This window comes from Hylobates moloch, unplaced genomic scaffold, assembly GCF_009828535.3.
Source record: "Hylobates moloch isolate HMO894 unplaced genomic scaffold, HMol_V3 SCAFFOLD_21, whole genome shotgun sequence".
NCBI classification, from domain to species: domain Eukaryota; kingdom Metazoa; phylum Chordata; class Mammalia; order Primates; family Hylobatidae; genus Hylobates; species Hylobates moloch.
This window is the reverse complement of record NW_026652296.1, coordinates 33,324,284-33,342,019: the sequence shown is the minus strand read 5'-3', so window position 1 is coordinate 33,342,019 and position 17,736 is coordinate 33,324,284. Positions and strand designations below refer to the sequence as shown.

General features: G+C 49.6%; 1 protein-coding gene across 2 annotated transcripts in view; it reads right to left on the bottom strand.

Moving 5' to 3' along the window:
- The window catches only part of MAVS (mitochondrial antiviral signaling protein), a 28,522-nt gene extending 24,657 nt beyond the window's left edge, over positions 1-3,865 (bottom strand). Inside the window, exon 1 of one of the 2 annotated variants that reach the window (XM_032143153.2) lies at positions 3,796-3,865. The gene's annotated coding sequence lies outside the window, so the exon portion shown is untranslated. Of the gene's footprint in view, positions 1-3,561; positions 3,762-3,795 lie in introns of those variants that run through there. The other variant, XM_058433093.1, reaches the window with a different exon arrangement.
- Between the last annotated feature and the right edge of the window lie 13,871 nt (positions 3,866-17,736).

Genomic DNA, 17,736 nt, shown 5'->3' with positions numbered 1-17,736 from the left:
TTTTTGTATTTTTTAGCAGAGACAGGGTTTCACCATGTTGGCCAGGCTGGTCTCGAACTCCTGACCTCAAGTGATCCTCTTGCCTTGGCCTCCCACAGTGCTAAGCCACTGTGGCCGGCCTCTAAGCTTAAATTTTTTTTTTTTTTTTGAGACGGAGTTTTGCTGTGTCACCCAAGCTGGAGTGCAGTGGTGCAATCTCGGCTCACTGCAAGCTCCACCTCCCGGGTTCACGCCATTCTCCTGCCTCAGCCTCTCGAGTAGCTGGGACCACAGATGCCCGCCACCACGCCCGGCTAATTTTTTGTATTTTTAGTACAGACAAGGTTTCACCATGTTAGCCAGGATGGTCTCGATCTCCTGACCTCGTGATCCGCCTGCCTCGGCCTCCCAAAGTGCTGGGATTACATGCGTGAGCCACTGCGCCTGGCCTTTTTTTTTTTTTTTGTGAGATGGAGTTCACTCTTTTTGCCCAGGCTGGAGTACAATGGTGCGATCTCGGCTCACTGCAAGCTCCACCTCCCGGGTTCACGCCATTCTCCTGCCTCAGCCTCCCAAGTAGCTGGGACTACAGGCGCCCGCTACCACGCTCGGCTTATTTTTTATATTTTTAGTAGAGACAGGGTTTCACTGTGTTAGCCAGGATGGTCTCAATCTCCTGACCTCGTGATCTGCCCACCTCGGCCTCCCAAAGTGCTGGGATTACAGGCGTGAGCCACCACGCCCAGCCAGCTTAAAAATTTTTAAGCGTCTCAAATATAAGCACTTGCTGCCAGTTGTTTATGTAGGAGTTACCACATTTGCAATTATAGATGTATTTGCTTGTTACTTTTTTGCCTCCCCCATCAGGGAATGCTGCAGGGAATAAAAGAGACAAGGTCTATGCCACATCCAATTTATATTCTAATGGAGTGGGACAAATAACAGATCGGTAAATTAATACCCAAATAAGAGTTCCAGATAGCAATAAAGGTTCTAAAGAAAATAAAGCAGGTAATGAGACAGAGCCCATGGAAACAGGCATGCTACTTGAACTAGGGGGTCAAAGAAGACATTCTGAGCTAGCGTGCAGAACACAGCTGAGCCGTTCTCAGGCTCTGAGAAGATTGGTGTTTTAGGCAGAGGGCATGGTAAATGCAAAAGTCCTAAAATGGGAATGAGCTTGGCATGTTTGAAGAATAGAAAGCAGGTCAGTGTGGTCTAGGTTAAGAAAGCTAGGGATGGCTGGCTGCAGTGGCTCACGCCTATAATCCCAGCACTTTGGGAGACCTAGGCAGGTGAATCACCTGAGCTCAGGAGGTTGAGACCAGTCTCGTCAACATGGTGAAACCCTTTCTCTACTAAAAATACAAATATTAGCATGGTGGTGGGTGCCTGTAATCCCAGCTGCTCAGGAGGCTGAGGCAGAACAGCGTGAACCCAGGAGGCAAAGGTTGCAGTGAGCCGAAATCGTCCCATTGCACTCCAGCCTGGGCGACAAGATCAAAACTCCGTCATAAGAAAAAAACAAAAAAAAGCAAGCAAGCTAGGAAAAGGGGCAGAGATTGTCAAGGAGGTGGCAGGGGCTGTAGGAAAGGACTCTGGGTTTTAGTTGGAGTGAAACAGGGAAACACTGGAAGGCTCTGGTAGGGAAAGAAGAGGATCTGATTTACATTAAAGACTTCTCTGGCATTTGTGAGGACTTTGGAGGGGCCAGGATGAAAACTGGGAGACCAGTCAGGAGGCCACAGCCCAAGAGACAGGATGATTATGGTCAGGATGGGAACCACAGAGACGGCAGGAGGCAGCCAGATTCCAGGTGTTTTGAGGGTGTAGGAGATAAGGGAGAGAAAAGAAGGATGACTCCTTGGGCACTGGGTGGATGGAAGGTGCCCTTTTACCAGGCCAGAGAAGCCAGGGGAGGAGCAGTGGCTCAGAAGGGACTCCAGAACTCAGTTCTGAACAAGTGAAGCTTGGGATGCTATTGGATTCCAAGTGGGTTGTCAGGGAGGGAAGGAGGCAGGAGAGGACCAAGTGGGCATCAGGCAGGCATGAGACCTCTCTCAGGAGGCAGTGCTGTAGAGCAGACAGCACCTAAAAGCTGCTGGGCCACCAGACCCTCCTCACAGGGGAAACAGTCCTGTCACTGGCCTCAGAGCCTCACATGCACGAGTTGCTTTGCCAACCAGCAGGCGCTGCTACATTCCTCGTGGGGCAAGTACTGATGACAGGTCAGGAGAGTCAGGAAGGTGAGGCGGGGGTCCTCTGAGCCTTCAAGAAATTATCAAAGAACAACTCTATGGGAGTTAATAGACCCCTTTCTCGGCCAGGCATGGTGGCTCATGCCTGTAATCCCAGCACTTTGGGAGGCCAATGCAGGCAGATCACTTGAGGTCAGGAGTTTGAGACCAGCCTGGCCAACATGGTGAAACCCCATCTCTACTAAAAATGCGAAAATTAGCCAGGCGTGGTATCAGACACCTGTAATCCCTGCTACCTGGGAGGCTGAGGCATGAGAATCTCTAAACCCAGGAGGCGGAGGTTGCAGTGAGCCAAGATTGGACCGCTGCGCTCCAGCCTGGGCAAGAGAGCGAGATCCTGTTTCAAAAAAAAAGACCCCTTTCTCCTTCCTTTCTCATGGCATCAGCCAGGTACCAGAAGGCAGTCAGATGAGGCACTCTTCTGCATTCCAGCCTCAGCCACAGATGGAGGGGAAGGGATGATGTGGGCCAAACAAAAGGAAAGGAAGCCCACATTTGTTCACATTTATGGAGGGCCCACTGTAGACAGGCACATCCTAAGGTTCTTTCAGTTAATCCTTCCCCAATCCCGTGACAGGGAAAGTGATGCCAAGGTGCACAGCTGGCCGGAGGCTAGCACAGGATTTGAACCCAGAACCTGCTGCCTCACTGCAGCTGGTCATACACCTCGCAGGGCACAGAGACCCCTGCAGCGAGACCCACACAGCCACCTGCCTTTAAGCCCAAAGAGGACCCAAGGTCACTTGGCGGGAGGGAGGCTGAGGGTGCACTTGGGAGAAAGCTACATTTAGTCCAGACATTAACCTGTCCTCACACGGCTGCCACAGGTCCCAGGTCGCTGGGCTGTCCTCCTAGATATTTTTGAGACTTCACGGCTTCCATACAGAGAATGCCTTTTTCGTGTTTTTGGTTTGTTTCATGTTTTCCTGGCACCTCCTTCCCAACTGAGAAGGAAGGAGGTGACAGAGTGTTCCCGATACAGCAAAGTTTCCGACCTGACTGTCCAGAGGCTCTGAGTGCATCCCGGAAATAAATACCCACCCTTCCCAAAAGGACAGGCCTCACAGCCTTGGATCGGATTCCTGGGCGCGACCCAGGTCCGCGGAGGGCGGGGAGGCTGTTCTGAGCTGGTGTCGCCGCCAAGAACTGTTCAGACCCAGGGGAGGGCGGCAGCACTCGACCTCTAGGCGCACCCGGTCGAGGCTCGGCCCCACCTTAGCGTCACCCTGGGCCCGCGGGCGGCAGGAAGAGGTCAGCGGCCGCTGCCGGTCCCCTTCTGGCCCTACCTTTCCCCTAGCCCGAGCAGACGCCCAGCGCCACCTACCCCCTTTTCCCCGGATGCTGCATGCGGCGCATGGGGCCCTCAGTGTTCCCGAAACTCTTGCGCCACAGGGCCCGCTCCCCCGGAGTCCCGCAGGTCCTGTCCCCTCCTGGGACCCCCGCGCGCCCCAGACCCAGGGCGTCCCGGCGGACTGCGTCCTGCCGCTGCAGCCACCTTCCCTAAAGGCGTCCGTGCGTGCTAAGCCGAAAGGACCCAACGCCCAGGCAGCTATCTTACCTCGGGTAGCCCCGGCCCTGAGACCTAGCGACCGCCGCCCGGGGCCCACGACCCTTCCCGCAGCGAGGAGGCGGGGCGGGCAGAGCGCGCGGCCATTGGCCATGTGGAGGGGCGGGGCTACTCGGCCGCCCGTGGTTGGCTGGCGACGCAGGCTGCTGCGCGGCGGGCGCGGTCACTGGGCCTTGGTTTGCGGGTCGGGAAGCGCTAGACTGGGCTCCGAGTACCGACCTGATTTTCTGCTGGGGGCGCGCAGTCTCGAGCAACTTCCAGGGGAAGTCCAGTGTCCGGCCAGAAACCAGGCAGGCGGCCGGCCTCGGAATCATCGGGGGGCTGAGAATTCCATCCCCACCCTTCCCAAGTGAAGCAGCCCCTCCTCCCGCTGGGAGCTTTGAGGGGTGAGGGTCTTCGTGTCGTTCTCTGCGGCATCCCCATGGCCTGGCATACAGTTTGTGCCCAATAAACGTTGGGTGACGCTGAAGTCACAGGGACAAGGATGCCTAGCCTAGAGACGTGCACGCTGGGCCTGTGGGAGTGGGAGCGGGCGGGGGACTGCCGGGTAGGTAGGCGCAAGGCAGGGACGCCAAGGTTGGCTGGCGGGCAGGCTGGGTATGGGTTGGGTGCTGAGTGGGAGAGGCCTCTTATGCCCAAGGGCCTGGGACAGGTACCTCCCGCAGTTCCTGCCATCTGCCTCGCCCTTCCCCTTCTGGGGCAGAGGCCAGCATTTATTGAGCACCTACTGTCTTCCAGGCACAGGGTCTTCTATTTTTTTTTTTTTTTTTTTTTTTTTTTTGAGACAGAGTCTTGCTTTGTCGCCCAGGCTGGAGTACAATGGCGCGATCTCGGCTCACTGCAACCTCCACCTCCTGGGTTCAAGCAATTATCCTGCCTCAGCCTCCCCAGTAGCTGAGATTACAGGCACATGCCACTGCGCCCGGCTAATTTTTGTATTTTTAGTAGAGACGGGGTTTCACCATGTTGGCCAGGCTGGTCTCAAACTCCTGACCTCAGGTGATCCTCCCACCTCAGCCTCCCAAAGTGCTGGGGTTACAGGCGTGAGCCACCACGCCCAGCCTCAAGTGAGGTTTTATTACTGTACTTTATATCCCTGTGAATATTTCACAACCTTCAGCATTTACAAAGTATGCTTAATCACACCTGAACTGTAATAAAACCAGCTCTGCCTAGTTCAGCCAAGAGGGCATAAATGTTGATTAGTTCAAGAATCAATCCTGCCTGCTCCCCACCGGGCTCTAGCAGCTTCATATCTAATTCTTTCAGGAAGAACATTGAAAGTGTAGGGGGCGGGCTTCCAAGTGCGGCTATCACTCCTGTCTTTGCTGGACCTCAAAGAGCATTCAAACAATCCCACTACCTGACTAGGTGGTTCCCTGCCACCTGTCAACAGCTTTTATAAAAATTTAGACAAAGAAGAACACAACAACATGCTTATGGTATTCCTATCAAAAGCTCATAATCTGAAACTAATCATAGGGAAACAGTAAGCAAACCCAAAACGAGGGACATTTGACAGCTGTCCTATCCAATACAATGGCTACTAGCCACATGTAGCTATTTTAATTAAAATTAAATAATACTTAGAAGCCAGTTCCTGAGACCCACGAGCCACATTTCTTTTTTTTTCCTTTTTTTTTGAAACAGAATCTCACTCTTTCACCCAGGCTGGAGTGCAGTGGCCCAATCTTGGCTCACAGCAACCTCTGCCTCCTGGGTTCAAGTGATTCTCCTGCCTCAGCCTCCCGAGTAGCTGGGACTACAGGTGCCTGTCACCACGTCCGGCCAATTTTTGTATTTTTAGTAGAGACGGGGTTTCACCATATCGGCCAGGCAGGTCTTGAACTCCTGACCTCAAGTGATCCACCTACCTTGGCCTCCCAAAGTGCTGGGATTACAGGCATGAGCCACTGCACCTGGCCCCATGAGCCACATTTCAAATGCTATTTTTCATGTAGCTAATGGCTTCATACTCGGTGACACAGAGCATGTCTTTTTTTTGTTTGTTTGTTTTGTTTTGAGACAGAGTTTCACTCTTGTTGTCGAGGCTAGAGTACAATGGCGTGATCTCGGCTCACCACAACCTCTGTCTCCCAGGTTCAAGCGATTCTCCTGCCTCGGCGTCCCGAGTAGCTGGGATTATAGGCATGCACCACCATGCCCAGCTAATATTGCATTTTTAGTAGACACGGGGTTTCTCCATGTTGACCAGGTTGGTCTCGAACTCCCGACCTCAGGTGATCTGCCTGCCTCCGCCTCCCAAAGTTCTGGGATTACAGGTGTGAGCCACAGCGTCAGGCCCAAATAGAGCATTTCTATCATCGCTGAAAGTTCTATTGGATAGTACTGCTCTGCAGAATAACTCTTCAAAAATTTCAAGGTCAGGAAAAACAAGGAGACTGAGGGACTGCTCCAGAGAAAAGGACACCAAAGTGACATGACAACTGAATGCAATATGGGAACCTGGGTTGGATCCTGAAACAGAAAAAGGACATCAGGTGAAATCCAAATAAGGCTTTTGGATCAGTTAACAATAATCTAGCCGGGCGTGGTGGCTCACGCCTGTAATCCCAGCACTTTGGGATGCCGAGGTGGGTGGATCACCTGAGGTCAGGAGTTCAAAACCAGCCTGGCCAACATGGTGGAACCCTGTCTCTACTAAAAATACAAAAATCAGCCAGGCATGGTGGTGGGCACCTGCAATCCCAGCTACTCAGGCGGCTGAGGCAGGAGAATCACTTGAACCCGGGAGGCGGAGGTGGCAGTAAGCTGAGATCGCACCATTGCACTCCAGCCCGGGCAACAACAGTGAAACTCTGTCTCAAAACAACAACAACAACAACAATAATCTGTCAATATTAGGATAATTGTACTGGGTTATGTAAGATGTAAACATTTGCATTATTTTTGCAACTATGTTGTAAATCTGAAATTATTTCAAAAATATAAAGTAAAATAAATCATCTTTTGACCCTATCTGGCTATTTATATTTTTATTTTTTATTGCATCCCACCCTATTTCTTGGGTGTAATTCATTGATCGTTGTCCATTTATTAGGAGAAGAGCAAGTCCAGAGGGTGATCTATGCTCTAGGCTGCCCCCAGTGAGGGCCTTGGAGCTGCCCCCTGCCCAGTAAAATTCAGCACAGACAGGCCCATCTCCAGGCCTCGAAGGGAGGCTGTGACCCATACATGATGACTCAGCAACCACCAGCTCACGTTACCCCCTAGAGAGCAGAAGTCAGGCCCAAAGATAGTGCCAGAGGGCTCCAAACACGGTTATGTTCTCCGGTCTGAGTCCTTGAGGGAACTAAGACTAAAAAACATAATCCCCTCCTTCATGACTTCATTTTGAATAGTATTTTAAACAGTTATTCTTTATGTTTTATTTATTTATTTTTAAAATAAAAGAGACAGGGTCTTGCTACATTGCTCAGGTTGGTCTTGAACTCCTGGGCTCAAGCAATCTTTCCCCCTACGCCTCCCAAGTAGCTAGGACCACAGGCACACTCCATTGCATTTAAACAGATATTCTTTATACTATTTTAATTTTTTCATTCTGTCAACTTAATTTACCAAAAATATATACTTTTTACAGCTAATGTGGGGAAAACAGAAATATTTGATGAAAACCAAAATCCATATTCATAATGCCACCATCTACAAAAATTAGCCAGTCATGGTGGCACACATCTGTAATCCCAGCTACTCAGGAGGCTAAGGCAGGAGAATCGCCTGAACCCAGGAGACAGAGGTTACAGTGAGCCAAGATCATGCCACTACACTCCAGCCTGGGTGACAGAGTGAGACTCCATCTCAAAAATACTACTACTACTACTAATAATAATGCCACCATCCGGGGTGACTGCTGGTGACACTCCAGTGTCTTTTCTAGTATTTTTTTTTTCCTACAATACAGAGTCTCCAAGTCCTCTGACTTCCTGGGGTTATCCTTGCCTTGACCAGCCATGATGTCGGACATGAAAGGATCTGGCATGAGCCTGCCTTACCTCTCAGGGGTCTCAGGAGGAGGGGGCTTGGCTCTCACTTCAGCTCCTGGGTCAGTCCCTGCTACAGCCAGCTCCTCCTCTGGGACTGTGGTTGGCATAGCCCTCTCATCAGGCCTCAGGACACTGTGTGGCTGGTCACCTGCCACTGACACAATACAGTGTGCTTAATCACACCTGAACTGTAATAAAACCAACTCTGCCTAGTTTAGCCAAGAGGGCATAAATGTTGATTAGTTCAAGAATCAATCCAGCCTTGCCTGGGCTCTAGCGGCTTCATATCTAATTCTTTCAGGAATAACAGTTGAAAGTGTGGGAGCCATAAGATTAGGCACACTTAACTGTATTGCTGCTTGGCAAGGACATGCCTTGAGAGTTAGATATCAGAGTTCCTAAAATTCACAGGCCTCCCCCAACACAGGAGACTTCTCCCTGGTCACGTCCCTCCATGCTCCCAGCTTCTGGTGCCCTGCTTGCTCTCAGCCCCTCTTGCTGTCTCTTGTCCTAGGGCTCCTCTCCCAAAATCAGGTATTCAGTGCAGGAAACAGATGTCACCCTAGGTATTTTGTGCATGGAATGGTTTTGTTTCTTGAAGCATAATTTACATTCAGTGAAATATATCAATCTTAAGTGTATGACTTGACTTTTTTTTTTTTTTTTTTTTTTTAGATGGAATCTTGCTCTGTCGCCAGGCTGGAGTGCAGTGGCGCGATCTCGGCTCACTGCAACCTCTGCCTCCCGGGTTCAAAGGAGTCTCCTACCACAGCGTCTGGAGTAGCTGGAATTACAGGTACCCGCCACCACGCCTGCCTAATTTTTGAGGGTTTTTTTTTTTTTTTTTTAGTACAGACAGGGTTTCACCATGTTAGCCAGGCTGGTCTCAAACTCCTGACCTCAGGTGATCTGCCCCCCTCCACCCCCAAAGTGCTGGGATTACAGGCGTGAGGATTTGATTCATTTTTATCCAAGTAAATGGGTGTGACACCAGCATCCAGATCAACATCTAGAATATTTCCATTTCCCCAGAAGTTCCTGAGGCCGGGCATGGTGCTCAGACCTGTAATCCCAGCATTTTGGCAGGCTGAAGCAGGAGAATTGCTTGAGCCCAGGAATCAGAGACAAGCCTGGGCAACATGGCAAAACCCTATCTCTACAAAAAGTACAAAAAATTAGCCAGGCATGGTGGCACGCTCCTCTAGTCTCAGCTACCCGGGAGGCTGAGGCGGGAGGATCAATTGAGCCCAGGAGGTCGAGGTGGAGGTTGCAGTGAGCCATGATCGCATCACTGCATCTCGTTTCACTTGTTCAGAACTCAGTTCTGGAGTTCCTTCTGAGCTACTAATCCTCCCGCCTCAGCCTCGCAAGTAGCTAGGACAACAAGCACATACCACTGGCTTTTTTTTTTTTTTTTTTTGAGGCGGAGTCTCGCGCTGTCGCCCAGGCTGGAGTGCAGTGGCGCTATCTTGGCTCACTGCACGCTCCACCTCCCGGGTTCACGCCATTCTCCTGCCTCAGGCTCTGTCTCCCGGGTTCACGCCATTCTCCTGCCTCAGCCTCCCGAGTAGCTGGGACTACAGACACCCACCACTATGCCCAGCTAATTTTTTGTATTTTTAGTAGAGACGGGGTTTCACCGTGTTAGCCAGGATGGTCTCGATTTCCTGACCTCGTGATCCGCCCGCCTCAGCCCCCCAAAGTGCTGGGATTACAGGCTTGAGCCACCGCGCCCGGCCACCACTGGCTCTTTTTTTAATTTATTTTTTGTAGAGACAGCGTCTTGCTATGTTGCACAGGCTGGTCCCAAACTCCTGGGCTCCAGCAGTCCTCCCACTTTGGATTCCCAAAGTGCTGGAACTACGGTTTTGAAGCACCTTAGACCTCTTACTGCTTTGACTGCTTTTTTTTTTTTTGAGACTCTTTTAGCCCAGGCTGGAGTGCAATGGCACGATCTCATCTAACTGCAACCTCCACCTCCAACCTCCACTTCCTGGGTTCAAGCGATTTTCCTGCCTCAGGCTCCCGAGTAGCTGGGATTACAGCTGTGCACCACCACACCCAGCTAATTTTGTATTTTTAGGAGAGACAGAGTTTCACCATGTTGGCCAGGCTGGTCTGGAACTCCTGACCTCAGGCGATCCTCCTGCCTTAGCCTCCCAAAGTGCTGGGATTACAGGGGTGAGCCACTATGCCCGGCCTCTGACTGCTTTTTAACTCACCTTCCCTCAGGGCAGGAACCAGAGCCTATGGTAATACCCAATCATATTTATTTATTTATTTATTTTATTTATTTATTTTTTGGCTGGCATGCAGTGGCTGGAGTGCAGTGGCACGACTGTGGCTCACTGCAACCTCTGCCTCCTGGGTTCAAGTAATTCTTGTGTTTCAGCCTCCCAAGTAGCTGGGATTACAGGTGTGCGCCACTACACCCAGCTAATTTTTTATTTTTAGTAGAAATGGGGTTTCGCCATGTTGGCCAGGCTGGTCTCGAACTCCTGACCTCAGGTGATCTGCCTACCTTAGCCTCCGAAAGTGCTGGGATTACAGGCGTGAGCCATGGTGCCCAGCCCCTCAATCATATTTGTAAACTCTCCCAGAACACTGAGGGGAAAGATAAATTTCTATTCAATAACAGCAGTGTAGAAAGTCAGGGTAACTTTTTTTTTTTTTGAGACGGAGTCTTGCTCTGTCGCCCAGGCTGGAGTGCAGTGGCGCAATCTCGGCTCACTGCAAGCTCTGCCTCCCGGGTTCACGCCATTCTCTTGCCTCAGCCTCTCCGAGTAGCTGGGACTACAGGCGCCCGCCACCACGCCCGGCTAATTTTTTGTATTTTTAGTAGAGACGGGGTTTCACTGTGGTCTCGATCTCCTGACCTCGTGATCCACCCGCCTCGGCCTCCCAAAGTGCTGAGATTACAAGCGTGAGCCACCGCACCCGGCCAGGGTAACTTTTTTTTTTTTTTTTCCTTCCTTCCTTCCTTCCTTCCTTTCCTTCCTTCCTTCCTTCCTTTCCTTCCTCCCTCCCTCCCTTCCCTCCCTTCCGTCCCTTCCCTTCCTTCCCTTCCTTTCCTTTCTTTTTTTTTTTTTGAGACAGGGTCTCACTCTGGTTGCCCAGGCTGGAGTGCAGTGGCGTGATCTTGGCTCACTACAGCCTTGACCCCCTGGGCTCAGGTGATTCTTCCACCTCAGCCTCCCAAGTAGCTGGGACTACAGGCACATGCCACCATACTCGGCTAATTTTTTATATAGATGGGGTTTCTCCATGTTGCCCAGGCTAGTCTCAAACTCCTGGACTCAAGCAATCCGCCTGCCTCACCCTCCCCAGAGTGCTGGGATTACAGGCGTGAGCCACCATGCCTGGCCCAGCCAGGGTAACTTCTGAACATAGGGTGACTTGCAACAGGAAACTTGCAGGCCCTACACAGCTGCTTCCTTTCTGTAACTTGTGGCTTATCTTCTGGGAAATTGCAAACAGTCCTGGGAGTAGCATCCTTGAGAGATTAAGAGATATCGTCTATTGTTTCTCTCTGCTTCCCAGGAGAAAGAAAAAGTTACATGGTGATGTTGCAGAGTCCCCGGCCCCAGGGGTTTCCTATAAGCCACCTATTCATTCATTCCTTCATTCATTCATTAGTTCGTTCAGTATATATTGGGTGTCTGTTATGTGCTAGCTGTTGGGTATAAAGTAGAAAACAAGAGACACAACTCGTGGAGGTTATAACAAGATGGAAAAAAGAAATGGTAAACTAAATAACAAAAGAAAGACTACGTAGTGGGGGAATGTTGTTGAAAAAATTGGTAAAGCTCTATCTGCCTCTTAAGGAAAATGCATAATTCATCTCCAGAAGGATGTGTCTTTCTGTGGCCCCCTTCAGAACAGACAGACATCAGTGGGGAAGGAGGTCTTGCCCATGAGTTTCATCGTGTTCCTTGAGTCTGTAATTTCAAAGTGGAGTTGAAAACGTGCTTTGAGATGCTAACGGTGGAGCTTCAGGTCTGCATTTTTCTTTCTCCTTTTTTAGTGGGCACAGCTATGATATCAAAAGGTAGGCCTGGAACCAAGCTGATGGGAGAGGGAGCCCTGAACAGGTCAGTATAAGAAGGAAATGAGAAATGAACAGGAATGAAATGGGGCGCGAGTGGTCAGAGAGCAAAGAAGGAAGTGTGGACAGTGAGTGCCTGATGGCTGTGGAGTTTCTGTTTCGAACGACACAAAAAAATTTTAGAAATGGACACAACATTGGCCGGGTACGGTGGCTCACGCCTGTAATCCCAGCACTTTGGGAGGCTGAGGCAGGCAGATCACCTGAGGTCAGGAGTTCGAGACCAGCCTGGCTAATATGGTGAAACTCCATCTCTATTAAAAATACAAAAAATTACCCGGGCATGGTAGCAGGCGCCTGTAATCCCAGCTACTTGGGAGACTGAGGCAGGAGAATCACTTGAACCCGGGAGGTGGAGGTTGCAGTGAGCCAAGATTGCGCCATTGCACTCCAGCCTGCGTGACAAGAGTGAGACTTCATCTCAAAAATAAATAAATAAATAAAATAAAAATAATGGACACAACATTGTGAATGCACTTAATGCCACCAAATTCTACACTTAAAAATGGTTAAATGGTCTTTTTAATGTTAGGTATATTTTACAATAAAAAAGAAAAAAAACAATTTTCTTTTCTTCTTTTTAGGACCGAGTCTTGCTCTTGTCGCCCAGGCTGGAGTGCAATGGCGCGATTTCGGCTCACTGCAACCTTCGCCTCCTGGGTTCAAGCGATTCTCCTGCTTCAGCCTCCCTAGTAGCTGAGATTACAGGCATGCACCACCATGCCTGGCTAATTTTTGTATTTTTAGCAGAGACAGGGTTTCACCATGTTGGCCAGGCTGGTCTCCAACTCCTGACCTCAGGTGATTCACCCACCTCAGCCTCCCAAAGTGCTGGGATTACAGGCGTGAGCCACCGTGCCTGGCCAAAAAATCCCCCACAATTTTTTAATTAAAAAAAGTGGGCTGGGCGCGGTAGCTCACGCCTGTAATCTCAACACTTTGAGAGGCAGAGGCAGGCGCATCACGAGGTCAGGAGATCAAGACCATCCTGGCTAACACAGTGAAACCCCATCTCTACTAAATATACAAAAACTTAGCCGGGCGTGGTGGCGGGCGTCTGTAGTCCCAGCTACTCGGGAGGCTGAGGCAGGAGAATGGCGTGAACCCGGGAGGCGGAGCTTGCAGTGAGCCGAGATCGTGCCACTGCACTCCAGCCTGGGTGACAGAGCAAGACTCCATCTCAAAAAAAAAAAAAAAAAAAAAGTTAAAAGGAATGTAGCCCCAGCTACACAGGAGGATGAGGCCGGAGGATTGCTTGAGCTGAAGAGTTCCAGCCTGGGCAAAAGAGAGAGATCCCATCTCTCCAAAAAAAAAAAGAAAAGAAAAAAGCTATTTTTGGCTGGGCACAGTGGCTCACCCCTCTAATCCCAGCACTTTGGGAGGCCAAGGCAGGTGGATTACTTGAGCTTAGAAGTTTGAGACCAGCCTGGGCAACATGGCAAAACCCTGTCTCTACCAAAAATACAAAAAGAAAATTAGCTAGGTCCAGGCACGGTGGCTCACACCTGTAATCCCAGCACTTTGGGAGGCCAAGGCGGGCTGACAACCTGAGGTCGGGAGTTCGAGACCAGCCTGACCAACATAGAGAAACCCCATCTCTACTAAAAATACAAAATTAGTCAGGCATGGTGGCACATACCTGTAATTCCAGCTACTCAGGAGGCTGAGGCAGAAGAATTGCTTGAACCCAGGAGGCGGAAATTGCGGTGAGCCGAGATAGCGCCATTGCACTCCAGCCTGGGCAACAAAAGCGAAACTCCATCTCACAAAAAAAAAAAAAAAAAGAAAAAGAAAAGAAAATTAGCCAGGCTTGGTGGTACGTGCCTGTGGTCCCAGCTACTCGGAAGCCTGAGGGGCCAAGGTGGGAAAATTGCCTGAGCCTGGGAAGAAGAGGTTGCAGTGAGGTGAGATCATGCCACTGCACTCCAGCCTGGGCAACAGAGTGAGACCTCATCTCAAAAAAAGAAAAAAAAGCTTTTAAAAATACAATTTTATTAAGATAGGATCTCGCTTTGTTGCCCAGGCTGCTCTCAAACTCCTAGCTTCAAGCGATCCTCTTGTCTCAGCCTCTCAAAGTGCTGAGATTATAGGCATGTGCCACTGTACCCAGCCTGAAAACAGTTTAAAAATAAGGAGTACTGTGAAAGCTGATGAGAAGCTGAGGCCCCAGGAGGAGACTAGGAGTGGGGAAACCCCACTGGGTGGAATGGGAAAGAGACTCAGGGGAAAGGGAGCATGTAACAATCAATTGTAAGTTTTTTTGCTGTCATTCCGTAAGATGATTCTCCTCTATCCCCCTAAACTTTTCTAACAGTTGGCTATACCCAAATGTCTGTTTCTTTAGGGACATCAAGGAAAAGATCTTCGTTTAGACAGCAGGGCAGGGAGAAGAGCCGTGTCTCCTGATCCCGAGTGAGACTGACAATGCCATAGAAGCAGAAAGCTAAAGTACATAATGCCTAGGAGACATACATCCCCATGAGAAACCCAGAAATGCTGGAGTACTAGGCATCCTATTGCAGGTAGGATGAGGGCTCAGGAGCTTGCATTTGCATACTAAGGGATGGAGCATTTCCATAATGGTGGAGGACCTGGAACTGACCAGAAGGCAGAGACGTGAGTCACACAAGTGAACCTCCTGAATTTCACAGCCTGAAGGCTCTCTCCTTAGTTAAACTAAACTGGGTCTTCCCTACAGAGCTACATTGTAGTTCCTACTTTACTGCAAGTAAGAGATACATCTTCAGGAAGCAATTTTTCCTTTCTAGCACTTTCTGAGATCTGCCAAATTAAAAGGATTAAGGGGGTGGGGACAATATAGCTACAATTGATAGGCAAAGAAGAGCCAACTAGTGCATAATTCGAATTCCTAGATGAAACAGAAACAATGAAATACAATACCTATTTAAAGATATACATTGGGAGGTTGAGGTGGGCGAATCAAGAGGTCAAGAGATCGAGACCATCCTAGCCAACGTGGTGAAACCCCGTCTCTACCAAAAATACAAAAATTAGCTGGGCATGGTGGTGTGTGCCTGTAGTCCCAGCTACTCAGGAGGCTGAGGCAGGAGAATCGCTTGAACTCCGAAGCCATAGGCTGCAGTGAGCTGAGATTGTGCCACTGCACTCCAGCCTGGCGACACAGCAAGACTCCATCTCAAAAACAAATAAAAATAAGATATAATTCCGGAAAATATTTCTGAAGTAAAAAAGGACTTCAATCTACTTTTGAAAAAACACACTATGGGCCGGGCGCGTTGGCTCACGCCTGTAATCCCAGCACTTTGGGAGGCCGAGGCGGGCGGATCACCTGAGGTCGGGAGTCTGAGACCAGCCTGACCAACACGGAGAAATCCCGTCTCTACTAAAAATACAAAATTAAACGGGCATGGTGGCTCATGCCTGTAATCTCGGCTACTCGGGAGGCTGAGGCAGGAGAATTGCTTGAACCTGGGAGGTGGTGGTTGAGGTGAGCCAAGATTGAGCCATTGCACACTTCGGCCTGGGCAACAAGAGCAAAACCCCGTCAAAACAAACAAACAAACAAAAGAACAAACACACTATGTTTGCACTATGAGATACATTCTAGTAATGTTACTGAAATGTAAAGATAAAGAATCTTTGGGGCACCCAGGCAAAAAGATCAAGTATAAAGGCTCTAAAAAGATTTTTTTTTTTTTTTTTAGACAGAGTTTCGCTCTTGTTGCCCAAGCTGGAGTGCAATGGCGCAATCTTGGCTCACTGCAACTTCCACCTCCTGGGTTCAAGCGATTCTCCTGCCTCAGCCTCCCAAATAGCTGAGATTACAGGTATGTGCCACCACGCCCGGCTAATTTTTTGTATTTTTAGCAGAAATGGGGTTTCACCATGTTAGCCAGGCTGGTCTCGAACTCCCGACCTCAGGTGATCCACCCTCCTCGCCTCCCAAAGTGCTGGGATTACAGGCGTGAGCCACTGTGCCCAGCCAAAAATAATTTTTTAACATACAAGAACTCAAAAATATTATTCTCACGAAGTCATGTAAAAATAGGGAATTAAGAAGGAAAAAAGTAAAACTACGGATTTCTAGAAAATGTCAATAGTGAAAACACCGTATCAGGAGGTCAGGAGTTTGAGACCAGACTGGCCAACATAGTGAAACCTCATCTCTACTAAAAATACAAAAATGAACTGGGCGTGGTGGTGCACATCTGTAATCTCAGCTACATGGGAGGCTGAGGTGGGGGGATCACTTGAGCCCAGAAGGCAGAGGTTGCAGTGAGCCAAGACTGTGCCACTGCACTCCAGCTTGGGCAACAAAGTGAGACTCTGTCTCAAAAAAGAACAAAAAAAAGTCAATTGCTTTCACTTATACAAGCAATCAGCAAGTGCAATTTTTTCTTTCTTTTTTTTTTTTTTTGAGACAGAGTTTCGCTCTGTTGCCCAGGCTGGAGTACAGTGGTGCGATCTCGGCTCACTGCAAGCTCCACCTCCCGGGTTCACGCCATTCTCCTGCCTCAGCCTCCCAAGTAGTTGCAACTACAGGCGCTCGCCACCACACCCGGCTAATTTTTTTGTATTTTTAGTAGAGACAGGGTTTCACCATGTTAGCCAGGATGGTCTTGATCTCCTGACCTTGTGATCCGCCCACCTCAGCCTCCCAAAGTGCTGGGATTACAGGAGTGAGCCACTGCACCCAGCTTCTTTTTTTTTTGAGACAGAGTTTCACTCTGTCACCCAGACTGAAGTGCAGTGGCATGATCTCAGCTCACTGGACTTCCACCTCCCAGGTTCAAATGATTCTCCTGCCTCAGCCTCCCAAGTAGCTGGGATTACAGGCACGTACCACCACTCCTGGCTAATTTTTGTATTTTTAGTAGAGACAGGGTTTCTGCCATGTTGGCCAGGCTGGTCTCGGATTCCTGACCTCAGATGATCCACCCACCTTGGTCTCCCAAAGTGCTGGGATAATAGGCATGAGCCACTGTGCCCAGCCAAGTGCAATCTGATATTAAAACCACATTACCCACTTTGGAAGGCCAAGGTGGGAGGATTGCTTGAGCTCAGGAGTTGAAGGCCAGCCTGGACAACATAGCAAGACCCTGTCTCTACTAAATATTTAAAATTTAGCTGGGTGTGGTGGTGCATGCCTGTGGTGGGAAGACTGCTTAGCCAGGGAGGTCCAGGCTGCAGTGAGCTGTGATCACACTACTGTACTGTAGCCTGGGTGACAGAGTAAAGACCTTGTCTCCAAAATATATATATATATACACAAACACACACACACACATATATATTTATATATATATATATGAAGAAAAAAATTGAAGACTGACACTGCCTGACTTCAAGACTTACTACAAAGTTACAGTAATCGAGATAGTGGGCCGGGCGCAGTGGCTCAAGCCTGTAATCCCAGCACTTTGGGAGGCCGAGACAGGCAGATCATGAGGTCAGGAGATCAAGACCATCCTGGCTAACATGGTGAAACCCCGTCCCTGCTCAAAATACAAAAACAAAATTAGCCAGGTGTGGTAGCGGGCGCCTGTAGTCCCAGCTACTCAGGAGCCTGAGGCGGGAGAATGGCGTAAAGCTGGGAGGCGGAGCTTGCAGTGAGCCGAGATTGCGCCACTGCACTCCAGCCTGGGCGACAGAGCGAGACTCTGTCTCAAAAAAAAAAAAAAAAAACCTTGAAAAAAGATAGTGTGGTGGCCAGGCACGGTGGCTCATGCCTATAATCCCAGCATTTTGTGAGGCTGAGGCGGGCAGATCACCTGAGGTCAGCAGTTTGAGACCAGCCTGGCCAACATGGTGAAATCCCGTCTCTAATAAAAATAGAAAAAT